This window comes from Dendrobates tinctorius, unplaced genomic scaffold, assembly GCF_039654945.1.
Source record: "Dendrobates tinctorius isolate UK_male_01 unplaced genomic scaffold, ASM3965494v1 ptg000011l, whole genome shotgun sequence".
NCBI lineage: Eukaryota > Metazoa > Chordata > Amphibia > Anura > Dendrobatidae > Dendrobates > Dendrobates tinctorius.
In genome coordinates this window covers 31391182-31418613 of record NW_027361679.1, presented here as the reverse complement: position 1 = coordinate 31418613, position 27432 = coordinate 31391182, and positions in this window count along the sequence as shown.

Genomic DNA, 27432 nt, shown 5'->3' with positions numbered 1-27432 from the left:
GTGAAGGTGTGGAAAAAACTACAGAATGGGTGGACATGTGGGAAGCAGAAGAGGTGGTGGGTGGTGGAGTGGAGGGTTGGGCAGGGACTGTAGGAGCAGATAATGTTGATGGCAAGTTGTATGGGGAAGGAGTTTGGTACGGGGCAGGTTGCTGGAAGTGGGGAGATGTCTGGTACGAGGCAGGTTGCTGGAAGTGGGGAGATGTCTGGTACGGGGCAGGTTGCTGGAAGTGGGGAGATGTCTGGTACTGGGGAGGTTGCTGGTACTGGGGAGTTTGCAGGTACTGTGGAGGTTGCTGGTACTGGGGAGGTTGCTGGTGCTGGGGAGGTTGCTGGTGCTGGGGAGGTGGATGATGCTGGGGAGGTGGATGGTGCTGGGGAGGTGGATGGTGCTGGGGAGGTGGATGGTATGTAATAGGAGGGGGAGGATGGAAAGTGGCTGGAGGTGGATGGTATGTAAAAGGAGGGGGAGGATGGAAAGTGGCTGGAGGGGGTGTAGATGTAATAGGAGGGGGAGGATGGAAAGTGGCTGGAGGGGGTGTAGATGTAATAGGAGGGGGAGGATGGAAAGTGGCTGGAGGGGGTGCAGGTGGAGGAACTACTGTGGTGGGAGGAGGAGGTTGGGAGGTAACTTGCTGGAGAGCAGCGTGGCATGAATGCATTACATGCATCTGCTGGGCAGGAGAGAGCGTTTCCATGCGCTCCACAACAGACCTGAAAAAGGTGTGGTTTGGCGAAGATCTTGCTTCTGAATGCATGGTTTGCAGAAGTGTCTTCACCTCCAGAATGCTGGAGTTGATCTGCTGATAGCCTGCGGAGATTTGCTCTGACAAGACTTTTAGACAGTTCTGGAAAGATGCATTCAGATGCAAGAACTCTGGCGCATAAGTCTTTTCCTGACCCCTCTGCCGCTGCCGCCCAGTACCCGCAGGTGTACTAGAGGTGGCAGGGGCAGAAGGGTGGGGTAAAGGGAAAGCGATCTCCTCACCAGCAGCTTCATGTAATGTAGGCGGCCACGATGCTCCTGTGCTGGTGGATGGGACAGATGGGTCGAATGTGTGGGAAGGCTGGGAAGGTGCAGATGTACCGGGGCGGTCGAAGTGTCCCTCGGTGCCGGTCTCCTCAGGGATCGCCTCAGAAGGGTCCAATCGTGCAGGCTCCCGAGTGCTGCTCACCGTGCTGTGGAATAAAGAGAAAAAAAAACAATTAAAATACTGACATGGTATGGCCCTGGCTGAAAAAAAAATTTACATCTAACATTTTTTTTCACATGTGGTGTGTAATATTTACCTTCTGGTGACCATTGTTTCCCAGAGGAACGACAGGGCTTCTGCGTACTTGTACTTGCTCCTGCGTCCTCCAGATCCACTCGGGGCCCGCATCTCTTTATTGAACTCCTTCTTGAAACGATCCCTCACAGACCGCCACCGATTCACAATTCTGTTCCCTGAAACGAGAAAGGAGTGGTTAGTATACAACATCAGTGTTTCCCAAACTCCAGTCCTCATGGTCCCCAGGGGTCATGTTTTCAGGATTTCTATAGTAAATAGAAATCCTGAACACATGATCCGTGGGGACCACGAGGACTGGAGTTCGGGAAACACTGGTTTACATCAAGCAACCGGTACTGTATATACTTACGCTCTGTAATCTGGGCCCGAACATCGAGGTCCTCCCAGCGGCCCACAAGGAGCGAACAGATTTCCTCCCAGAGTCGTCAGGTAACGATAAGGTCAGCGTGGCGGCGGTCAGCCATATTCCAGAGCGGCTCCCTTTCTCTGACAAGATCGATGAGGTGGTCCACATCGAGTCCTCCATCCTCACCGTCAGAGTCGGGAGCACGCTGTGAAGGCTGTTAAAGAAAAAGACAAAAATAACATAATTAGCCTCCACATAAGAAATGAAATATAAAGTGCAAAAAAACAAAGCAAAAATATTTATACTTACACGCTGGTGACCGCCGCGTTGCTGTCGCCGACGACCCTGGGAGGCACTGCGAGGACCTCTTGGCCGAGCACCAGATTGGGAAGACTAGAGAAGAAAACAAAAAATGTTATGTCTTTGGATGTAGGCATTTGTTTGCTGTGTGTGGTCTGCAGAACATTGTTTTCTATGTGTTGTGTGTAGTGTGATGTTGTGTTTCTGCGTTTGATGCAAAAAACTTACCAATTGTGAGCCCACTCAAGGTGTCTGTCCACCCCTTCCTTCTTCTTCTGGGAGCTCCTCTTCATCTTGTGATTCCTGTTTTGAAATAAAAGGCAATGAATAGACATATATTACAGAGAAGATGGATTTTGGAAATAAAAACTTACCGTCAAACACTGACGATGCGAGGGAGGGCTCCCAGAAGATGATGTGCTGTCTTCCTGGTGGCCACACTCCATGCCTGTGGGTGGTGTTCCAGCTGCTGCCATTGCTGCTGCTGCTCCTGCTGCATCTATTGGGCGGCTGTTGAATAAAGAGAAACAAAGGGCCAATGAATATCTTGATATTCAATAGCCCTAGTTTGGAGGAATGGGTGATTTGATAATTACCGTCTCTCATCTGCTGCTGGCCTCCCCTCCTCAGCATGTTCTATTTGCTGCTCCATTTGGGGTGGTGGTGGTGCTGATGGTGCTGCAGTGGTCTCCTGCCTTCTCCTGCTTCGCTTGGTTGCTTTCTTGGGTGGCATGTTGGGTGTGGCTGTGGGTCCCACTGTCTTACTTTTATATATGTCTTGTGGGCAGAGCTACTGAGCATGCTCAGACCAAAAAACTGGATCCGGCGCATTGCGGCGCTCATAGGCTTTCATTGTGTGAAAAAGCCGGACGCGCCGGATCCGGCGTGTCCGGCTTTTTCGCCGGAGACAAAAAACGTTACAGTAGCCGTTTTTTCCAGATGCCGGATCGCGACACATTGCCGGATCCGGCGAAAACCGGATGAAACGCATGGCCATCCGGCGCGATCCGGCGCAAATGCAAGTCAATGGGGGGGAACCGGATCCGGCATTGCATTTCGCCGGATCCGGTTTCTGTCAAAAGCGCCGGATCACGCCTGACGCCGAAAACCTGATGTGTGAAAGAGGCCTAAGTGTCCTTAATGAAGCCAGGAATCACACGGACTTAAAGGTTGCAACAAAGAGTCCAGCCACTCTCCCAGATGTTCATTAATGGAACCAATTCCTGAGACTATAGGTCTCATTGAAGGAAATTTCTCATTTTTATGAATCTTCGGTAGACCATGTAATATTGGCAAAATCAGATTAGTAACTTCCAAAATATCAGTTTTTTCTTTGTTAAAACCCCCAATGCAATACAATCCTGAATAATTTTATCAACCTTGATTTTATATGAAGGAGTTGGATTGCTGGATAATTTTTTATATATAGAAGATTCAGAAAGCATTTCTTGCATTTTAGCTTGGTAATCACAGGAATTCATTATCACCACTACTCCACCTTTATCCAACATTTTAATAACTATATCTGTCATATCTTTTAGCTCCTGAACTGCCTTTCTCTCCTTGGTTGAAAGATTAATTCTTTTATTATGCTCACTTATATTATTTTTCAGGATTTTCAATTCACGCTCCACAGCATCCTGAAAACGATCCATACAGTCTGAACGCTACGGAATCGGATCAAAAAACGGATTTCTGTTTTTTAGAGCATCAGACTGATTAATTAGAACATCACTATTACTATAATCCCCTGACAATTCTTTCAATGACATAAGTGAAATCTGCTCTTGAAAATCAAGCTTATGATATTCATTGAAAAAAAACGGATCAGAATCCTCCAAAACCGCAGGTGAACCAGTCCAGAAATGTTTCCTAATGGTTAAGTTATGAATAAATTTATTCACATCAAGTAATGTTGAAAAAAGATTAAAATCCTTATCAAGAACAAAATTAAGCCCATAAGCCAATACCTTCATTTGTTCAGCAGATAAAATCCTAGAGGAAATATTAAGTACACTTTCCGAAAGATTCATTTTCTTTTGAAATTTTTCTTGTGGCGGGTCATCATGCCAAAATTGTTTTCTATGCTTGTGCCCACCGCGCCTTTTACATTTTTTGATCTATTGAAATTAACTGAACTGCCGGAGGACATTTCTGATGTATCTAAATTATTTTCAATAGAATCTCCTTCAGATGAGAAACTGACTCGCTGTTTGGATTGCGATTTTTTATAACTGCCTCGCCTCAAAATAGACTTAGGTGATCTGGAAGATTCCAAGGTGTTCCAATCAAACACTTTGTTCTGGGAGTAGTCCTCCAAATCCAGTTGAAATTTACGTTTTTTCCTTTGCATAATATCATCCTCCAATGCATATTATCCTGGATGTTCTTAATCCAGTCTTCGTATTTAATCAATGAAAAATTATATACTTTTGTGAAGCACCTGGGTTCAAGGTGCTCACCATGAAGTTCCCTGAGGGGACAAGTTTCCAAAATGGTGTCACTTGTGGGGATTTTCACTGTTTAGTCATATCAAGGCTCTCCAAACGTGACATGGCATCCTCTAATTGTTCCAGCAAATTTTGCTTTCAAAAATTCAAATGGCACGCCTTCCCTTCCAAGCTCTGCCGTGCGCCAAAACAATGTTTTCCCCCCACACATGGGGTATCAGCTTGCTCAGGAGAAATTTCAAAACAGTTATTGGGGTCTATTTTGTCCTGTTACCCATCTGAAAATAAAAAAAATTGGATCTAAATTGCATTTTTTGTAAAAAAAAAAAAAAAAGTTAAACGTTCATTTTTTTTCCACATTCCTAAAATTTCTGTGAAGCACCCGAAGGGTTAATAAACTTCTTGAATGTGGTTTTAAGCACCATGAGGGGTGCAGTTTTTAGAATGGTGTCACTTTGGGGTATTTTCTATCATATTGACCTCTCAAAGTCACTTCAAATGTGAGGTGGTCCCTACCTAAAAAATGATTTTGTAAATTTTGTTGGAAAAATGTGAAATCTCTGGTCACCTTTTAACCCTTATAACTTCCTAACAAAAACAATTTTGTTTCAAAAATTGTGCTGTTGCAAAGTAGACATGTGGGAAATGTTATTTATTTACTTTTTTGTGTAACATAGCTCTCTGATTTAAAGGTATAAGAATTCAAAGTTTGAAAATTGCAAAATTTTCCCCAAATCTGTTTTTTTTCCTTATAAATAAACACAAGTCTTATTGAATACATTTTATCACTATCATGTAGTACAATATGTCAAGGAAAAATAATCTCAGAATCAGTGGGATCTGTTGAAGCATTCCAGAGTTATTACCTCAAAGTAGAAGTGGTCAAAATTGTAAAAATTGGCCTGGTCATTAATGTGCAAACCACCTTGGGTGGTAAAGGGGTTAAGAAAGTGCACACCTGTAGCAGGCCAGTTTTGGTTTTTATTTCAAACCAGCAAAATTTCACACAAAACATGTTCTACAGTATAGATTACAATAGTCAATTTGTTTACCAAAAATATTTTGTAAACTGTACCAGGCCAAGCATTTATTTTATTTTTTAAAACCACTGTAATTTTGCACAAAGCATGTTAAACTGTATGCATGAATCATTGAATCCATAAAAAGTTTTTGGAAGCTTTTGTACAATTTAATATATCAGTGAAATATAACAAGAACTGCTTTACAGTGTATTGATGAATTATGAAATCATTTAATCCATAAAAAGTTTTGGAAGGTTTTTTAGGCGTTTAACCCCTTCCTGACATCAGACGTACTATCCCATCCATGGGACCCGGGCCCCTATGCCCATGGACGGGATAGTACGTCTACCGCGATCAGCGGCGCCCACGTGGTGAACGCCGCTGATCGCGGCCGGGTGTCAGCTGATTATCACAGCTGACACCCAGCACTATGTGTCAGGGGCGGTCACGGACCACCCCCGACACATTAACCCCTTGCACACCGTGATCAAACATGATCGCGGTGTACCGGGGGTTAAAGGGAAGCATCGGCAGGGAGGGGGCTCCCTCCGTGCTTCCCTGAGCCCCCCCATGGCAGCGCAATGTGCAGCGCTGCTGCGGGGGTCTCTTTCCCTACAGGCCCCTGAATCCAAGATGGCGACGGGGGCCTTCGGGGGCCTGTAGGGAGCTGACTTCCTCAGTGCCTGCAAAGCGCAGGCATGAGGAAGTCTGCAGAACTCCCTGTGACAGATTGCTGATCTGTCACAGTGATCTGTGATGTGACAGATCAGCGATCTGTCACAGGACAGTGATGTCCCACCTGGGACTATGTAATAAAGTTAAAAAAAAAAAAAGTGTTAAAATAATTTAAAAAAATCGCCAAATAAATTAGAAAAAAAAAAAAAGTATTCCTCCAATAAATCCATTTTTTTTAAATAAAAAAAACAATAAAAGTACACATATTAGGTACCGCCGCGTCCATAACGACCTGCCCTATAAAACTGTCCCATTAGTTAACCCCTTTAGCGAACCCCTTAAAAAATAAAAATAAAAAAACAAAGCAAAAAATAATGATTTATTATTCATACCGCCAAACAAAAAGTGCAATAACGTGCGATCAAAAAGACGCATAAAAATAGCCATGGTACCGCTGAAAACGTCATCTTGTCCCACAAAAAATGAGCCGCTATACAGCATCGTCAGCGAAAAAATAAAAAAGTTATAGCTTGCAGAATAAAGCAATACAAAAATAATTATTGTTTATATAAAATAGTTTTCATTGCATAAAACCGACAAAACATAAAAAACGACCTAAATGAGGTATCGCTGTAACTGTACTGACCCGAAGAATAAAACCGCTTTATCAATTTTACCGCACATGGAACGGTGTAAATGCACCCCCCCAAAAGATATTCATGAAACGCTGATTTTTGTTCATTCTGTGTCCCAAAAATCGGAATAAAAAGCGATCAAAAAATGTCATGTGCCCGAAAATGGTACCAATGAAAACGTCAACTCATCCCGCAAAAAATAAGACCTCATATGACTCGGTGGGTCAAAATACGGAAAAATTATAGCTCTCAATATGTGGTGATGCAAAAACTATTTTTACAATAAAAAGCGTCTTTTACCGTGCGACAGCCGCCAAAAATAAATACCACCATAAATAGTAAATAAAACCCCCCATTATCACCTAGTAAGGGAAAAATAATACAATTAAAAGAAAATGTATTTATTTCCGTTTTCCCATTAGGGTTAGGGCTAGGGCTAGGGTTAGGGCCAGGGTTAGGGTTAGGGCTAGGGTTAGGGTTAGGGCTGAGATTAGGGTTAGGGGTGTGTTGGCGTTAGGGTTGGAGTTAGAATTGGGGGTTTCCACTGTTTGGGCACATCAGGTGCTCTCCAAATGCAACATGGCGTCTGATCTCAATTCCAGCCAATTCTGAGTTGAAAAAGTCTAATGGTGCTCCTTCCCTTCCAAGCTCTGCCATGCGCCCAAACAGTGTTTTACCCGCACATGTAGGGTATCAGCCTACTCAGGACAAATTGCAAAACAACTTTTGGGGTCCAATTTCTCCTGTTACAGTTAGGAAAATAAAAAATTGGGGCAAAAATATCATTTTTGTGGAAAAAAATGATTTTTTCTATTTTCACGCCAGGGCGTTATAAACTTCTGTGAAGCACTTGGGGGTTCAAAGTGCTCACCACACATCTAGATAAGTTCTGTGGAGGGTCTAGTGTCCAAAATGGGGTCACTTGTGGGGAGTTTCAATAGTTTAGGTAGATTAGGGGCTCTCCAAACGCACATGACACCCGCAGACCATTCCATCAAAGTCTGCATTCCAGAACGTCACTACTTCCCTTCCAAGCCCCGACGTGTGCCCATACAGTAGTTTTCTCCCACAGATGGGGTGTCAGCGTACTCAAGACAAATTGGACAACAACTTTTGGGGTCCAATTTCTCCTGTTACCCTTGGGACAATAAAAAAATTGGGGACTAATTGATCATGTTTGTGGAAAAAATACGATTTTTTTATTTTCATGCCTGGGCACTATAAACTTCTGTGAAGCACTGGAGGGGTCAAAGTGCTCACCACACATCTAGATAAGTTCCTTGGGGGTCTAGTTTCCAAAATGGTGTCATTTGTGGGGTGTTTCCACTGTTTTGGTACATCAGGGGCTTTCCAAACACCACATGGTGTCAGATCTCAATTCCAGTCAAAAACGTCAAATGGTGCTGCTTCCCTTCTGAGCTCTGCCATGCACCCAAATAGTGGTTTACCCCCACATTTGGGGTATCAGCGTACTCAGGACAAATGGCACAATAACTTTTAGGGTCCTGATACCCTTGGGAACATAAAAATTGGGGGTGAAAAGATCATTTTTGTGGAAAAAATATGATTTTTTAAATGTACCACTGTACGTTATAAACTTCTGTGAAGCCCTTGTGGGTTCCAAGTTCTCACCACATATCTAGATAAGTTCCTTGGGGGATCTAATTTCCAAAATGGGGTCACTTGTGGGGGGTTTCCACTGTTTAGGTACATCAGGGGCTCTCCAAACGTGACATGGCGTCCGATCTGAATTCCAGCCAATTTTGCATTGAAAAAGTCAAACGGCGCTCCTTCCCTTCTGAGCTCTGCCATGCGCCGAAACAGTGGTTCTCCCCAACATATCAGGTATCAGCGTACTCAGAACAAATTGCACAATAACTTTTGCAGTCCAATTTGTCCTGTTACCCTTGGTAAAATAAAAAAATTGAACCTGAAGTATTTTTTTTGTGAAAAAAAGTTAGATATTCATTTTTTTTAAATATTCAAAAAATTCCTGTGATGCACCTAAAGGGTTAATAAACTTCTTGAATGTGGTTTTGAGCACCTTAAGGGGTGCAGTTTTTAGAATGGTGTCACTTTTGGGTATTTTCTATCATATAGACCCCTCAAAGTGGCTTCAAATGTGATGTGGTCCGTAAAAATAAAATGGTGTTGCAAAAATGAGAAATCGCTGGTCAATTTTTAACCCTTATAACTTCCTAACAAAAAAATTTTGGTTCCAAAATTGTGCTGATGTAAAGTAAACATGTGGGAAATGTTACTTATCAAGTTTTTTGTGTGCCGTATCTCTGTGATTTAAGGGCATAAAAATTCAAAGTTGGAAAATTGCGAAATTTTCAAAATTTTCGCCAAACTTCCATTTTTTTCACAAATAAACGCAAGTTATTTGAATGAAATTTTACCACTAGCATGAAGTACAATATGTCACGAGAAAACAGTGTCAGAATCACCGGGATCCATAGAAGCGTTCCAGAGTTATGACCTCATAAAGGGACAGTGGTCAGAATTGTAAAAATTGGCCCGGTCATGATTGTGCAAACCACCCTTGGGGGTGAAGGGGTTAATATACCGGCCCAATGTAACAAGAACTGCTCTAGAGTGTATGGATGAATCCTTGAATCCGTAAAAGTTTTGGAAGCTTTTTTTTATAGCTTAATATACCAGCAAAATATAACAGTTAGAGTGTATGGATGAATCATTGAATACATAAATATTTTTGAAAGGATTTTTTATTTTTTTAATATAACACTGGAATGTAACATAAAGCATGTAATACTGTATGGATGAGTAATTGAATCCCAACAAATTTCTCACTGCTTTTTTGTAGTGTTATATATATATATATATATATATATATATATATACACATACACCAACCATATGTACCACAGGGCATGGAATACAGTATGGATCAGAAATTGAATCCAGACAAATTTCTCATTGCTTTTTTGTAGTGTTATATATAACAACAATATGTACCACAGAGCGCAGAATACTGTATGTATCAGTAATTGAATCCAGACATTTTTTTAAAAAGCTTTTTTGTAGTGTTATATACCACCATAATGTAATAATAACCACATTAAATTGTATGGATGAATAATATAATCCAGAAAAAGGCTTTGAAGTTAAATATTTTGAAAGTATAATTGATCTACTTCTACACTACACAAAGGCTTTGCAGATTGTGCAAAGGCAGGTAAAAATTATAAGGAGCGTCATCCATACACCCCTGAAAGGCAACTACTAGCAGGACTCATTTAAATATTTTTAAAGTGTAGTTGCTATAGTCCTACACTCATAAAGGCTTTGCACAAAGTGCTAAAGCAGGAAAACATTATAAGGAGGGTCATCCAGTGAGCCAGTCAGCATTATTTGTTGAAGCAAAAGTGCCTGTCTGTTATGACCAACCCGGCGGCACTAAAAACACACTCAGACAAGACGTTTGCTGCAAGGCAACATAAACATCTCCAAGGCAAAGAGGGACAGCTGATGACAGGTGTCCAATTTGATACATATTAGTTAAAGGTTGAAGAGGATTTAATGAGTATGCTGGTTTGGTTGGCCAGATATTGCTTGATGATCTTTAAAAAGTTTTCCCACCTTGTCAAAAATACCCTTTCTTCAGGCCCTGGACGCTGGGATGGTGTCATGAAATTGGTTCAGGCTTTTGCCATAGTATCTCTGCCTCTGCTGTGTGCCTCCCATGACTCTCCTACTTGGTTGGGCAAGGAGAATACTTGCCTGCTGCTGCTAGCTGTCATGGTCACGTGTGTCGGGACGCAGATGATACCGCAAGGCGGACCCATAACACATGTGACCCTGGATACACCGCCTCCAGTGGGGCGCATTTAAATAATAAAACGTGCAGGTGGATACGCCGCCTCCACCTGGCGAATTTAGGTATTACACGTTATACATACAATAATCAAATAATAACGGGGGAACCTGGGAAACTTTAACAATGGTGGGCCCTGCGATAGGGAATGGGGACATGGAGACCTCCTAAGCTCCCCTGAGCCAGTGTCCCTGCACTCCTTACATTCCCTAAACAGGCTCCGCACCTGTCGCCGCACGCGTACCTTAACGCCCTTGCTCACCCTGACCCTAAATCCTCACTAGGGAATGGGTCGGTGCGGAGACTAATCCCACCACTGCACTAATAACACACATGAGGAAAGAGACAATACAGGGGAAACACAACTTAGCTTTGCTCTGTTGCGTGCACTCCTAGCAACAGAGCCCTCCACCTGAGTGCATCTTCTCCTCCACCTGGATCCATCACCATAACAGGATCCTTCACCTTAGTGCAGCCTTGGAGCAGAGTCCAACACCAGTTGCAGCTGCTTAGTACCAGAGACCCAAGGAAGTGTTCAGCTTCTGCCACGAAGTCAAGCATGCTTGAGTCCAGCTCAGCGGCCAAGTCCCACATGGTGAGTGCCACTCTCCATAGTAGCCACTCCACCAGCCCATGCAGACACTTCCCGCTGACACCATCACTGCGACTCCACCACGCCATGCGAGCCCTTCGTCCAGACACCATAGCTGCAACACGTCCCCCCTGGCTAAGCTGCGCAGGACTCCTCACCAGCTCCATCCTTCATCCAGCCTCTCCAAAAACAGAGTGAACACAAACTCACAATATCACAGGCCGTGATTGCACACCTCTAGCACACCTTTATAGGGTGTCACACCTGATACCTAATTAAGTGCACAAAAACCCAAAGTGCAATACCACAACCACCACCGGGGACAGTCAAAACACCTTTGACCTTAACCAAAGTAAAAAAAGTTCACTTTGTGCTTTTAATACCGCCAGATCCAACACTGGATCATGACACTAGCATTGTCTGATGGGAATTTTTTCAACATATTTTCAACAATCACCTTCTGGTAGAGCAACATTTTAAAAGACCTCTCTGCCTCAAGAAGTAGAGATGTAAAGTTCTCCTTGTAGCGCAGATGTAGTATGGTGAACAATCAGTACTCTTTTTTGGCCAACTTAAACTTACAGCGGTGCATAAAGTCGGCCATAAATGCCAAGCTCCATACAGCCAACATTTCCCTGTCTCCACCATGATGATGACTTTCAATCTCCTCCTCCTCTTCCTCCTCATTCCCCTCCTCAGCCCATCCACGTAGGAGAGACAGAATGAAGGTTTGGTAGGTACTAGCCTGTGTTGCGCTAGCCAACAGCTTCTGTTTCTCCTTCTCCTCAGCTTCCACCGAATTGTTACCCAATCCACGCTGAGCAGATGAGATGAGGCTGGGCAGGGTAGTATCTTCCTGTCTCATGTCTTTCTCCAGCTCCACCTGGTCCGCATGCATAGCTTCATGTTTAATTGTGAGTAGCGACTGTTTAAGTAGGCACAGAAGAGGGATAATTGAGCAGACTATGATGTTATCGCCGCTCACCCTCTTTGTGGAGTTCTTCAGTTCTTGTGAAGCACATAAAGGGTTAAAAAACTTCTTGAATGTGATTTTGAGCACCTTGAGAGGTGCAGTTTTTAGAATGGTGCCACTTTTGGGTATTTTCTGTCATGTACACCCCTCAAAGTGATTTCAAATGTGATGTGGTCCCTAAAAAAGTGGTTTTGTAAATTTTGCTGTAAATATGAGAAATCGCTGGTCAACGTTTAACCCTTATAAGTCATCCTAACAGAAAAAAATTGGTTCCAAACTTGTGCTGATGAAATGTAGACATGTGGGAAATGTTATAAAGTATTTTGTGTGACATATCTCTCTGATTTACAAGCATAAAAATTCAAAGTTTGATAATTGCTAAATTTTAAAAATTTTCGCCATATTTCCATTTTTTTCATAAGTGGAAGTCATATCGAAGAAATTTTACCACTAACATGAAGTAAAATATGTCACAAAAAACTATCTCAGAATCAGTGGGATACATTAAAGCATTCCAGAGAGAGAGAGAGAGAGACAGGATACAACACACAGCCTTGATCATGACAGTAACTTTCTATATTATTTGATCCTGTTTTTATAGCCAAAATCTATAGTCAGTGGTGTACCGTCAATGGTGACAGACCATGCATCAGCGTTGGCACTGGGCCTCTAACCCTCTACCTGGCATCGCACTTTCAACTTTATCGGCATACTGGATGATGATCATTTTCTCTCTGGGTCTGACATCTCAGTGCAGCAGGAGCGATGACGTCGCTACAACGCGCCTGCTGTGCCGCGGAGTGCAAAGCTGCAGAAGACAAGCTGAGGATACTAGAGCAGTGGGGAACTGGGGGAGATAAGGATTTTATTTATTTTTTGATCAATGAGAACATTGTGGGGCTCATTATATTATGTTGGAGGTTACATGGGAACATTACATTATATGGAAGGCAATGTGTGGGCCTCTATACTAAATGTAAAGCAATATGGGGTCATTACCTTGTATGGCAGGCTATATGGGCTGTTCTATTAAACAGAAGAGTATATGGGGCCCATCATATTATAGGGATTGCTATGTGTGAGGTTTTTATGTTATATGGAGCTCTATGTCAGGCCAATTACATTATATTGAGGGCTATGTGGGGCCATTATATTATATGGAAAGTTATGTGGGGGCCATTATACTATAAGGAAGGCAATGTTGGGCCATTATATTACATAGAATACAATATAGGGCTCACTATACTATATGGAAGGCAATGTGGGGGCCTTGTAAACTAGGGTGTCTGTCCTCATGGAGTGCACTTAGTGCTGGGCAGTCACTGATAAGCTGTAAGCCAGACACTTTGCACTACCTGTCTGTGACCAGTGCCCTATGCAAACCTTTGTTTGTGTGCAATTTTAATACTAAGCAATCAGCCCCTCCATGAATTCATAGGTTGGTAGTGGTTGTCTTGTCAGTATTTTTCACCTTTGTTGCCTCCATCTTTATTAAATGGACCTGTTACATCCTGATAGTGTATTACTTTCTGAGACACAAGCAGGTAAATACTGTCACCCTTTTTTTCTGTGTTAATTCATGATTTTTTGGGTGAATTTTAATTTTTCTTTCTGTGGATTTCCTTTCAATTCCTTTACACTATATGGAGTGCTATGTGAGGCCCATTACATTATATGGAGGGTTATGTGGGGGCCATTATATTATATGGAGGGCCATATGAAGGCTATTACATTATATGGAGGGCTATGTGGGGCCAATTATATCATATAGAAAACTATGTGGGGCCCATTTTATTATATGAAAGGCTATATGGAGCCCACTATACTATGTATACCCTTAAACTGTTTGGAGGGCTACGTAGGGGCCATTATGCTGTTTGGAGGTCTATATAAGGGCTTTAATACTGTTTGCAGGCCTATGTGGGGGCCATTATACTGTTTAGAGGGCTATGTATGGACCTTTATAGTGTTTGGAAGCCTATGTGGGGGCCGTTATACTGTTTGGAGGCCTATGTGGGGGACCATTATACTGTTTGGAAGGCTATGTAAGGATCCTTATACTGTTTGGAGGCCTATATGGGGGCTGTTATACTGTTTGGAGGGCTATGTGGGGACCATTTGTAATGCTTGGAGGGCTATGTGGGGGCCGTTATACTGTTTGGAGGCCTATGTGGGGGACCATTATACTGTTTGGAGGGCTATGTAAGGATCCTTATACTGTTTGGAGGCCTATATGGAGGCCGTTATACTGTTTGGAGGGCTATGTGGGGACCATTTGTACTGCTTGGAGGGCTATATGTGGGCCGTTATACTGTTTGGAGAGCTATATTGGGGCCATTATACTACTTGGAGTGCTATGTGGGGGACATCAAACTGTGTGGAGCGCTGTCTTGCGGTCACAACTGGGGCATCATACTGTGATGAGGGTCACTACACCTTGGCAACTGGGTGAAGTGGGTCATCATACTGTGCATCTGGAGGGTACTATGGAGGAATTCACTGTGCGGGAACCATACTGTGTTTGTGAGGCACTTTTGTTGGCACCATACTTTCTGGGGGTAATGGAAAGGGAATCTAAGGCTTGAATAGGAGGAAAATTACTCTGAAAGGGGTGCAAAGTTACGAGAAATACTCTTCCTTGTTCCACAAAATATATAAATGTTTTGTTATTTTTTTAAGGGGGTGGTCGATTAGAACTTTAGCTATTGGGCCAAAGGATTTCTATCTACTCACCTATCTAGAGGGAGTAAAAAAAAAGTTATACGGATAAGTCTAAGACTTCGATTCATGAAGACCGCTGTTGTTCACACCAGTTTTGATGAGGATGCATGGTGGAATCAGACGTTCATGATTCATTAACTACCCCAGTCCCTGCTGGAGTAAGATTTGTGGTGTAGCTAGCACTGCATTGCCTCCGTTACATCCGTTATTGGAGCTGATCGAAAATTGCTTGAGAGCATCAAAAGTCACAACATTTTTGCTTTGAATAGCACCAAAATTTTGTGACTTTTCAAAGTCTATTATTCTAGAATACTGGCAGAAAAGCTTTTATGAATCAGACCCTAAGGCCACGTGCACACCTTGAGTATTAGGTGAGTTTTTTTTACCTCCCTATTTGCAAGCCAAAATCAGGAGTGGGTGAAAAATGCAGAAGTGGTGACCTGCTTCAATTATACTTTTCTGCTGACTTTTCAATTCCTGATTTACAGAAGTAAAAAAAACTTGCCCAACACTCAACGTGAGCATGTAGCCTAAAGCCATGTTGACATGATAAGCTTGTGGTGAGTTTTTGATGTTGGAGATTTTCTGCACCATTTCTGCACTTATTAATTAAAATAGGTTACTTGCATTTTTTCAAAAATATACAGTGCAAAAAACTCACCAAAAACTCATTGTGTGAATGTAGCCCAAGTCTTTTCTTTACAGGTATCTTTAATTTAGAATCCATTCTTGGCTTTGGCTTCAAAAATTGCATCAAAAACTTGAATGTGTAAACTTGCCCATTATTGTCACACCCATAGCAGATGGTAATCACTTTTTTAATCTTCAAATGAACTTATTTTTGGTTAGTGTGCTGTCTTTGTGCAGTACATTGTGCATAGACCAAACAAACTGACCGTAAACTTTTCTGAATTATGCAATTTATGGTACGTCATTGTGCTAGTGCATATCAGCAATTTGCTAATTTGCAGCACTGTATAGTCTTGGTAATATTGGAGCTAATGGCACAGGGATGCTTGCAGACGTGACTGGACAGAGAAGTCACTCATTCATGTGAACTTTACTTAATGTAGTAATTAGTGTTGAGCATTCCAATACTGCAAATATCGGGTATCGGCCGATATTCGCTGTATCGGAGTTCCGATACCGAGTTCGATATTTTTACAATATCGAATACCGGAATCGGAAGTTCCCATAGTGCAATGAGCCAGTTGTGTTAGCCATGTTAACTAACGGCATGGCTGTGATTGGCTGCTGAAATGATGTCATCATGATATGTGGTCTGTGCGGGCCTGCCGGGGCTCTGTGCGGGCTGCCAGGGGTCTGTGCGGGCTGTCGGGGGTCTGTACAGGCCTGCCGGGGGTCTGTGCAGGCATGCCGGGGGTCTGTGCGGACTGCCGGGGGTCTGTGCGGGCCTGCCGGGGGTCTGTGTGGGCTGTCGGGGGTCTGTACGGGCCTGCCGGGGGTCTGTGCGGGCTGCTGGAGGTCTGTGCGGGCCTGCCGGGGGTCTGTGCGTGCTGCCGGGGGTCTGTGCGGGCCTGCCAGGGGTCTGTGCGGCTGCCGGGGGTCTGTGCGGGCCTGCCGGGGGTCTGTGCGGGCTGTCGGGGGTCTGTACGGGCCTGCCGGGGGTCTGTGCGGGCTGCCGGGGGTCTGTGCGGGCTGCCGGGGGTCTGTGCGGGCCTGCCGGGGGTCTGTGCGGGCTGTCGGGGGTCTGTACGGGCCTGCCGGGGGTCTGTGCGGGCTGCCGGGGGGTCTGTGCGGGCTGCCGGGGGTTGCGCGTGTGTGCAGGCATCGTCCGATGGGACTACAAGTCCCATCGGACTATGCCTGCTACAATGACAGTGATTGACACATTAGCCAATTATGGGACAGTAGTAGTCCCATCATCTGGCTAATGTGCTGAATGTAAAAAAAAAAAATAATAAACATACATACTACATACATACTACATATATACAACATTCATACAACATACATACAGTACATACTACATACTACATTCATACACCATACATACATACTACATAATACATACATACTACATATATACTACATTCATACAACATACATACATACTACATACAGTATATACTAAATTCATACAACATACATACTGTACTACATACATACTACATACAATACATTCATACATTCATACAATACATACATATAGACATACAGTACACATAACATAGAGTACATACTCACCATCAATTGTCACTTTGATCCCCGAAGCCAGTGTCATCTCACTGTAAAAAATATTAAAATAACAAACAACCAATATACTCCCTGATCCACAGAAATCCACAAGTGTCCCACGACGATCTCCTGCAGTGCATCACTGAGAGGCTACTATAGTTCACTGGTGTCACTTTATGGCAAAAGCTGCATGGGAACTTTCTCACACAGCAATGCCAAAAGTGAGACTAGGGACTATTTTTTTACAGTGGCGGAGAAATACAGTGTGGAAGGATACCTACCTCCCATCATTGTATTCCTGGAGCCCCTAGAGAGCGGTCGCATCAGCTGATGCTGCTGTTCTCCACGGAAGATCGCAATGTATGTAGTATGCATGTATTATGTAGTATGTATGTATGCTGTATGAATGTAGTATATATGTAGTGTGTATGTATGTTGTATGAATGTAGTATATATGAAGTATGTATGTAGTATGTATGTATGTTGTATGAATGTTGTATATATGTAGTATGTATGTTTATTATTTTTTTTTTTTTACATTCAACACATTAGCCGGATGATGGGACTACTACTGTCCCATCATTGGCTAATGTGTCAATCACTGTCATTGTAGCAGGAATGCTTGTATGTAGTATGTAGTATGTATGTAGTATGCATGTTGTATGTCTGTAGCATGTTTTATGTATGTTGTATGTATGTAGTATGTACTATGTATGTATGTATGTTGTATGAATGTAGTATATATGTAGTATGTACTATGTATGTATGTTGTATGAATGTAGTATATATGTGGTATGTGTGTAGTATGTATGTATGTATGTTGTATGAATATAGTATGTATGTAGTCTGTATGTATGTATGTATGTTGTATGAATGTAGTATATATGTAGTATGTATGTAGTATGTATGTTGTATGAATGTAGTATATATGAAGTATGTATGTAGTATGTATGTATGTATGTTGTATGAATGTAGTATATACAGTATATAGTATGTATGTAGTATGCATGTATGTTGTATGAATGTAGTATATATGTAGTATGTATGTAGCATGTATGTATGTTGTTTGAATGTAGTATATACACTCACTGGCCACTTTATTAGGTACACCATGCTAGTAAGGGGTTGGACCCCCTTTTGCCTTCAGAACTGCCTCAATTCTTCGTGGCAGAGATTCAACAAGGTGCTGGAAGCATTCCTCAGAGATTTTGGACCATATTGACATGATGGCATCACACAGTTGGCGCAGATTTGTCGGCTGCACATCCCTGATGCGAATCTCCCGTTCCACCACATCCCAAAGATGCTCTATTGGATTGAGATCTGGTGACTGAGGAGGCCATTTGAGTACAGTAAACTCATTGTCATGTTCAAGAAACCAATCTGAGATGATTCGAGCTTTATGACATGGCGCATTATCCTGCTGAAAGTAGCCATCAGATGTTGGGTACATTGTGGTCATAAAGGGATGGACATGGTCAGCAACAATACTCAGGTAGGCTGTGGCGTTGCAACGATGCTCAATTGGTACCAAGGGGCCCAAAGAGTGCCCAGAAAAAATTCCCCACACCATGACACCACCACCACCAGCCTGAACCGTTGATACAAGGCAGGATGGATCCATGCTTTCATGTTGTTTACGCCAAATTCTGACCCTACCATCCGAATGTCTCAGCAGAAATCGAGACTCATCAGACCAGGCAACGTTTTTCCAATCTTCTACTGTCCAATTTCGATGAGCTTGTGCAAATTGTAGCCTCAGTTTCCTGTTCTTAGCTGAGAGGAGTGGTACCCAGTGTGATCTTCTGCTGCTGTAGCCCATCTGCCTCAAAGTTCGACGCACTGTGCGTTCAGAGATGCTCTTCTGCCTACCTTGGTTGTAACGGGTGGCAATTTGAGTCACTGTTGCCTTTCTATCAGCTCGAACCAGTCTGCCCATTCTCCTCTGACCTCTGGCATCAACATGGCATTTCCGGCCACAGAACTGCCGCTCACTGGATTTTTTTTCTTTTTCGGACCATTCTCTGTAAACCCTAGAGATGGTTGTGCGTGAAAATCCCAGTAGATCAGCAGTTTCTGAAATTCTCAGACCAGCCCTTCTGGCACCAACAATCATGCCACGTTCAAAGGCACTCAAATCACCTTTCTTCCCCATACTGATGCTCGGTTTGAACTGCAGGAGATTGTCTTGACCATGTCTACATGCCTAAATGCACTGAGTTGCCGCCATGTGATTGGCTGATTAGAAATTAAGTCTTAACACACAGTTGGACAGGTGTACCTAATAAAGTGGCCAGTGAGTGTATGTAGTATGTATGTAGTATGTATGTATGTGGTATGAATGCAGTATATATAAAGTATGTATGTAGTATGTAGTATGTATGTATGTTGTATGAATGTTGTATATATGTAGTATGTATGTAGTATGTATGTTGTTTTTTTTACATTCAACACATTAGCTGGATCATGGGACTACTACTGTCCCATCATTGGCTAATGTGTCAATCACTGTCATTGTAGCAGGCATAGCCCGATGGGACTTGTAGTCCCATCGGACAATGCCTGCACACACACAATGCCCGGCAGGCCCGCACAGACCCCCGGCAGCCCGCACAGACCCCCCGACAGGCCAGCACAGACCTCCGGCAGCTCGCACAGACCCCCGGCAGGCCCGCACAGACCGCCGGCAGCCCACACAGACCCCCGGGAGGCCCATACAGACCCCCGGCAGGCCCGCACAGACCCCCGGCAGCTCGCACAGACCCCCCGGCAGGCCCGCACAGACCCCCGGCAGGCCCACACAGACCCCCGGCAGCCCGCACAGACCCCCGGCAGGCCCGCACAGACCCCCGGCAGCCCGCACAGACCCCCGGCAGGCCCGCACAGACCCCTGGCAGCCCGCACAGACCCCAGAGAGGCCCATACAGACCCCGCCCGCACACACACACACGCACAGTCTCCGCCCACGCACCGCCCACACTCTTCCCCCCTCCCAAACTGGATGTGCAAGGAAAGAAAGGGTTTATTTTCATTCAGATATTTGTGTCCCATTGACTTGCATGGGTTTCCGGTATCGGAATCGGCGATACCCGATATTTTTGGGGTATCGGTCCGATCCAATCCGATCCGATATTTCCCGATATCGGAAGGTATCGCTCAACACTAGTAGTAATTAATCTTCCTTGCTGATATGGCCCGTATATATATATATATATATATATATATATAACTTTTCTATGTAGACAAAAGGCCTTTTTGTCTGTAATATTGTTCACAAATGTATCTAAATCTGTGTTAGTGAGCAAGTCTCCTTTGCCGAGAAAATCTGTCCCCCTCACAGGTGTGCCATATCAAGAAGCGGACTACACACCATGTTTATTCCACAGGTGTTCCTTAGGCTGGCCACAATAAAAGGCCACTCTAAAATGTGGAGTTTTACAGTATTAGGCTGTCCAGGGGGGTTAGAAAACCAGTCAGTATCTGGTGTAACCACCATTTGCCTCACGCAGTGCAGTGTAAGATAACAAGCAGGAACGCGGGATGCAGTGATGGGACGCAGGCAGAGCAGGGATTAACAGGTTTATTTACAGGGGAAATTACTCCACGCAGGGAGATAAAAGAATTAAACGGTATTAAAGGAGCAGTACAATAATAACGGTACAAATATACTTGCATGAAAGGTATATTAGGAAGTCCTTACTCTGCAGCTTCTGTTGCGTACTCAATAGCGCCGACAACAGCGGGTGCTGCACCTCCCCCTGGAGGTCGCTGTAAATGTTGGTCTGTCTTCTGGTGACAGTGGTTGGTCTCTGGCACCTTCCACTGCCCCTTGTCCATATATTAACATGGCTAAAGGCACGGGCCACAGTCCTGTATGGGCCCAATGTGGCTCCTCAACTACAGTGGGGAAAAAAAGTATTTAGTCAGTCAGCAATAGTGCAAGTTCCACCACTTAAAAAGATGAGAGGCGTCTGTAATTTACATCATAGGTAGACCTCAACTATGGGAGACAAACTGAGAAAAAAAAATGCAGAAAATCACATTGTCTGTTTTTTTTTTCATTTTATTTGCATATTATGGTGGAAAATAAGTATTTGGTCAGAAACAAAATTTCATCTCAATACTTTGTGATATATCCTTTGTTGGCAATGACAGAGGTCAAACGTTTTCTGTAAGTCTTCACAAGGTTGCCACACACTGTTGTTGGTATGTTGGCCCATTCCTCCATGCAGATCTCCTCTAGAGCAGTGATGTTTTTGGCTTTTCGCTTGGCAACACGGACTTTCAACTCCCTCCAAAGGTTTTCGATAGGGTTGAGATCTGGAGACTGGCTAGGCCACTCCAGGACCTTGAAATGCTTCTTACGAAGCCACTCCTTCGTTGCCCTGGCGGTGTGCTTTGGATCATTGTCATGTTGAAAGACCCAGCCACGTTTCATCTTCAATGCCCTTGCTGATGGAAGGAGGTTTGCACTCAAAATCTCACGATACATGGACCCATTCATTCTTTCATGTACCCGGATCAGTCGTCCTGGCCCCTTTGCAGAGAAACAGCCCCAAAGCATGATGTTTCCACCACCATGCTTTACAGTAGGTATGGTGTTTGATGGATGCAACTCAGTATTCTTTTTCCTCCAAACACGACAAGTTGTGTTTCTACCAAACAGTTCCAGTTTGGTTTCATCAGACCATAGGACATTCTCCCAAAACTCCTCTGGATCATCCAAATGCTCTCTAGCAAACTTCAGACGGGCCCGGACATGTACAGGCTTAAGCAGTGGGACACGTCTGGCACTGCAGGATCTGAGTCCATGGTGGCGTAGTGTGTTACTTATGGTAGGCCTTGTTACATTGGTCCCAGCTCTCTGCAGTTCATTCACTAGGTCCCCCCCGCGTGGTTCTGGGATTTTTGCTCACCGTTCTTGTGATCATTCTGACCCCACGGGGTGGGATTTTGCGTGGAGCACCAGATCGAGGGAGATTATCAGTGGTCTTGTATGTCTTCCATTTTCTAATTATTGCTCCCACAGTTGATTTCTTCACTCCAAGCTGGTTGGCTATTGCAGATTCAGTCTTCCCAGCCTGGTGCAGGGCTACAATTTTGTTTCTGGTGTCCTTTGACAGCTCTTTGGTCTTCACCATAGTGGAGTTTGGAGTCAGACTGTTTGAGGGTGTGCACAGGTGTCTTTTTATACTGATAACAAGTTTAAACAGGTGCCATTACTACAGGTAATGAGTGGAGGAAAGAGGAGACTCTTAAAGAAGAAGTTACAGGTCTGTGAGAGCCAGAAATCTTGATTGCTTGTTTCTGACCAAATACTTATTTTCCACCATAATATGCAAATAAAATGAAAAAAAAACAGACAATGTGATTTTCTGGATTTTTTTTCTCAGTTTGTCTCCCATAGTTGAGGTCTACCTATGATGTAAATTACAGACGCCTCTCATCTTTTTAAGTGGTGGAACTTGCACTATTGCTGACTGACTAAATACTTTTTTTCCCCACTGTATTTCCACTAGTAACGTATGGTCATAAATGTCAGGGCAGCTATCTACTGACCAAGTCAGGGTGCAAGTGTCAGTATGGTATACGGGCTCTCTTGTGCAGCACGTGCGCGGTACTCACGGTCACGTAGGGCACAGCACACAGTTCTCTGGCAGACACTGGTCACACACTGTATGTTCCGCTCTCCCTGGTCCCCACTGATGGCGGCAGGTGACGGTGGACGCTGATCCACGTGGCACTGCTCCGTGTGCATGGCCCTGCACAGGTCCGCACTCTCTGGCTCGGCTTTACACGGCTCTGCACTCTCTGGCTTGGCTTCACACGGCTCTGCACTCATTGGCTCGGCTTTACATGGCTCTGCACTCTCTGGCTCGGCTTCATATGGCTCTGCACTCTCTTGCTTGGCTTTACACGGCTCTGCAATCTCTGGTTCAGCTTCACACGGCTCTGCACTCTCTGGCTCGGCTTTACATGGCTCTGCACTCTCTGGCTCGGCTTTACATGGCTCTGCACTCTCTGGCTCAGCTTCACATGGCTCTGCACTCTCTGGCTTGACTTTACACGGCTCTGCAATCTCTGGTTCAGCTTCACACGGCTCTGCACTCTCTGGCTTGCCTTCACACGGCTCTGCACTCTCTGCACAGCGGTCTCTGTCTCTCTCATCGGGTGCAGCACTGCCTGTCACTGCCCCGGAACTCTCTTGGTGGGAAGGCAGGGCGCGCCGCTCACCATTCTGCCGGCTGCTCTCAGCGCAGCCCTCTGCACTCCAGTCTGCCAGCGCCAGGCTCTGCAGCTTCGCACACTTTTCCCTTTTATCCTGCCGACACTGCGCGCTCTTTTCAGCTACCCCCCGCCCTCCTGTCACTCCAAGAAGCCCCGAATCCCTCAAGCTTCCCCCAGACTGCAGGGGAAGCTCCGCCTTTCTAATCCTTCCTCCCAGGGACAGAGGATGCAGCCTCTCAAGTTCTGGACCCAGTATGCAGGTACCTGTGGTCTGGTCCAACTGGTTACAGCAGCACATCTTGTTCGCATAGAGTTGATCAGGTTGTTGCCTGTGGCCTGTAGAAGTTGGACCACTCATTCGGCATTCATCCACTCAATGCCGACTTTTATTCCCCATTGACTTGCATTGGGGTCGGGTTTCGGATGAAACTCCGACTTTTTTTGCCCTAGTTGGACCAGATTCATCTGAAACGAATTTTGTTTCATGAAACCTGATCCGACTAAAGTGGCTGAACTCTACACCTGAGTTTGTTGCCCATTATATACACCTGCACATACCCTCACCGAAATGTGAGCAGTTGCCCACTTAAGGTGGTTACAGTTACGAACTACAGTCAGGTGGAGACCCCGATGAGGATGATGAGCATGCAGATGAGCTTCCCTCAGATGGTTTCTGACAGTTTATGTAGAAATCATTTGGTTATACAAGCGGATTGCAGCTATCGGGACGTCTAGTCTCCGATAGTCTTGGAGATGAAGATGCTGGATGTTGAGGTCCTGGGCTGGTGTGGATACACGTGATATGTGGTTGTGAGACTGGTTGGATGTACTGCCAAATTTTGTGTACGTAGAAAAAGTCTTTGATTTTTGAGTTTAGCTCATTAAAAATGGGAGCAAAAACAAGTGTTGCGTTTATATTTTTGTTGAGTGTAGTTATAACAGCATAGTATATAAAAGATTAAAAGCATATGTACTTGTTCATATTCATGGAATATAGGCTATCAAAAATCATTCTTTCTGGAAGGCTTAGGTTTCTCCAATTTGACGTTTCTGAGAATCCAAACTAATTATGTGAATTACTAGAAGTAAAATATAATGCAGTTTCCTGATGAATATGCTAAGATAGTGCACATACACACACAGCATGACAAAGCAGATTATTTTTTTTGTTTGGAACACTGCCATTACTCACTGTCCAGAGGCATAAAAGCGCGAAACAAATCTTAATAATGATAGGTGTAAATGCATTGCTAAGCATATGATCTTAATTAACTTCTGTTATTTTCTGTGTAAAGATTACATGATGGAGTCTTCCAGGTGAAGTTTGTGTAGACATTGCATGGAATTCACAATGTTTAAGGTGCATTTAAGAACATTTAACTGCAAACTTCAATTTTTACTGAATTTAAAGAGTAGTAGTTATTTTATTATGTTTTTTTTCTAAATAAATCAAAAGTACACAAGAAAATAAGAAGTCTCGCAATATATCTTATTTGGGCTTGCTCACACAAGAGTATACATCAGACTAGTGCTGTCTGATAGCACACTGACTCATGTTATTCAATGGGTCAGAGCTCATGCCTGATTTTTTTCTTAGAATCTGTCAGTGGAAAGAATCGCAGCAGGCTGTGATTTCACTTTGAAATCTGGTGTTACTCACCTATTAAAGTCTATGGGTGTGTGGAAAACATCAGACTGCACTTGGATGTCATCTGAGTGCAATCCAATTTCCACTGACTCACAGAATGGAGAAATTTTGCTGTCTATTTTCTCCACACAGTGTGCGCTCATTCTCTTATCCAAGAGAATCGGATCCCACCATGCTGACACTGGGATAAAACTCTGATCAGAGTGTCATTAGCATAATCCACTTGATTCTCTCAGATGAGAAACTCTATGATGGTGTGAGTGAGCCCTTAGAGAAATCTGCTTCTTTCTTCTTCGACTGATCATTCAGTCACAGTACACAGGTAAAATCAGTCATCACTGAAAAAAGAGTTTACCATTACAGAGATAGGAAATGACATTTTGTGTTTATTAAGTTCTATGGAGAGGGGTGAGGAAGAGGGAAAAGCTACAGGCAGGCATAGACATTCAGCTGCAAATTTTACTGAAATGACACACTTTAAAGGGAACCTGTCACTAGAAAAAATGAACTTTATTCCCCCTGGCAGCGTTCCGGCATCAGTCACTGGGGTAGCAACGGTGCAGGTTCAGTTACCGCTCTGAGTATACAAAGCAGCTGCTGTAACCACTCCCCAGCACTGACTGACACCGGCTTCGCATTATGGGCCGGCTGTCACTCGGGATCGGGAGCGCAGTTACAGCCAGAGCTCTGAACACTAAGAGCGATGAGTGAACCCCGTGACTGAAACCTGAATGCTTCCGGGGGGGAATAAAGTTCATTTTCTCCTGGCAGCAATCAGCCCAGTGCAGAGGACAGGCAGCCAATCTAAACTTACCACTATCATAAATTATAATGTGCCACGAAAAAACAGTCTTAAAATCACTGGGATTTGTTGAAGCATTCCAGAGTTATGACCACATAAATTGACATTGGTCAGAATTTAAAAAATTGGCCCGGTCACGAAGGGGTTAATAATGCTATTAACCTGCAGATTAAACTCATGTCTGCAGGATAAGGCCTCTCTCACACGTCTGTGTCTCCGGTACCTGTGGTGACAGTTTTCAAACGTACCAGAGACACTTACACAGGTAGTCCCATTTAAGTGAATAGGTCTGTGCACATGACAGTGTGTTTCCACAGAACAAGTGTCCATGTGATCCACACGTTGACATGTCTTTTTTTTTTGTCATCAGCACGGACCACGAAATGTCACGCACACGTGTGACACGCAGCGGAGCCAGGGAAGAAGTGCTGCAGTAAGCGCTCTTCCCCGGCTCCATTTGCTTAAGACAGCTCTCATCATTCTCCCCTGCTCTGACGGCGATCAGTGCAAGCAGGGGAGAATGATGAGAGCTATATTCAAGTGAGAACAATGACAATAGGTGGCGGCTGATGGGACTATTAATTCCACCAGCCTACATCTGCTGCCGCTAATAACAGTAACAGCTGGAGGCTTGCTAAAGCTGACAGCTGGGGCTGGTATTCTCAGGCTGGTAAGGGGCTATGGATATTGCTCCCCCAGCCTAAAAATAGCAGCCTGCAGCTGCCCAGAAAAGGCAAATCTATTAGATGCAACAATTCTGGTGCTTTGCCTGGCTTGATGTCACTTCTGTATTGTCAGATGACCACGATGATGTCACCTCTGGTCACTGATGCTGCGCTTGCAGCAGCTCATTCACCAGTGGTTCTTAGCCTGGACGGTCGCATCTTGGCACCATCCAGGTTGAAAACTATTTATCTCCCAGACATGGATTACTGCATAAGTGAAAACTATTGTTGTTTTTTATTTTAGTTTTATTACAGGAGACGAGGGCTTCAGTGGAATAGGTGCTAGGTGAGTATGTCTGTGTTTGTTATTTTTAAATAAAAATGGAAAACAGTGTTTTGTTTTATGTCTAATAAAGGACTTTATTCTGGCTATGTCTATTTACCAAACAACTATAGGATTAGTAATGGATAGGTGTCTTATAGACACATCTCCATTACTAAGCCATGGGCTTGATGTCATCTGACAATAAAAAGATGAAATCAACCCCGCAAATATAAACCCCACTTGCCGCCACTACAGGGCAAGTGGGAAGAGACAGGCAAAGTTAGATACGCCTTTTCTGGGCAGCTGCGGGCTGCTATTTTTAGGCTGTGGGACCCTATATCAATGGCCCTCTACCAGCCTGAGAATACCAGCCCCCAGCTGACAGCTTTAGCAAGGTTAGTTGTCAAAAATGGGGGGACCACATGCCATTTTTTAAAAATTATTTATTTAAATAATTAAAAAAACAGCATTGGGACCCCTCTGTTCTTGATGACCAGCCTTGCTAAAGCTGACAGCTGAGAGTTGCAGCCACTATTTGTGAGTTTTGCCTGGCAGGTTATAGAAAATAGAGGGGAACCCACGCCAAGTTTTTAATTTATTTATTTATTTACAGCGCAGGAGCCAGCTGATGAATACTCCCATCAGCCGCTCCTGCTGTCATTGTTATTAGCGGCAGCAGGTGTTGACTAATGGCAGTAATAGTCCCTCAGCTGCTGCCTGTT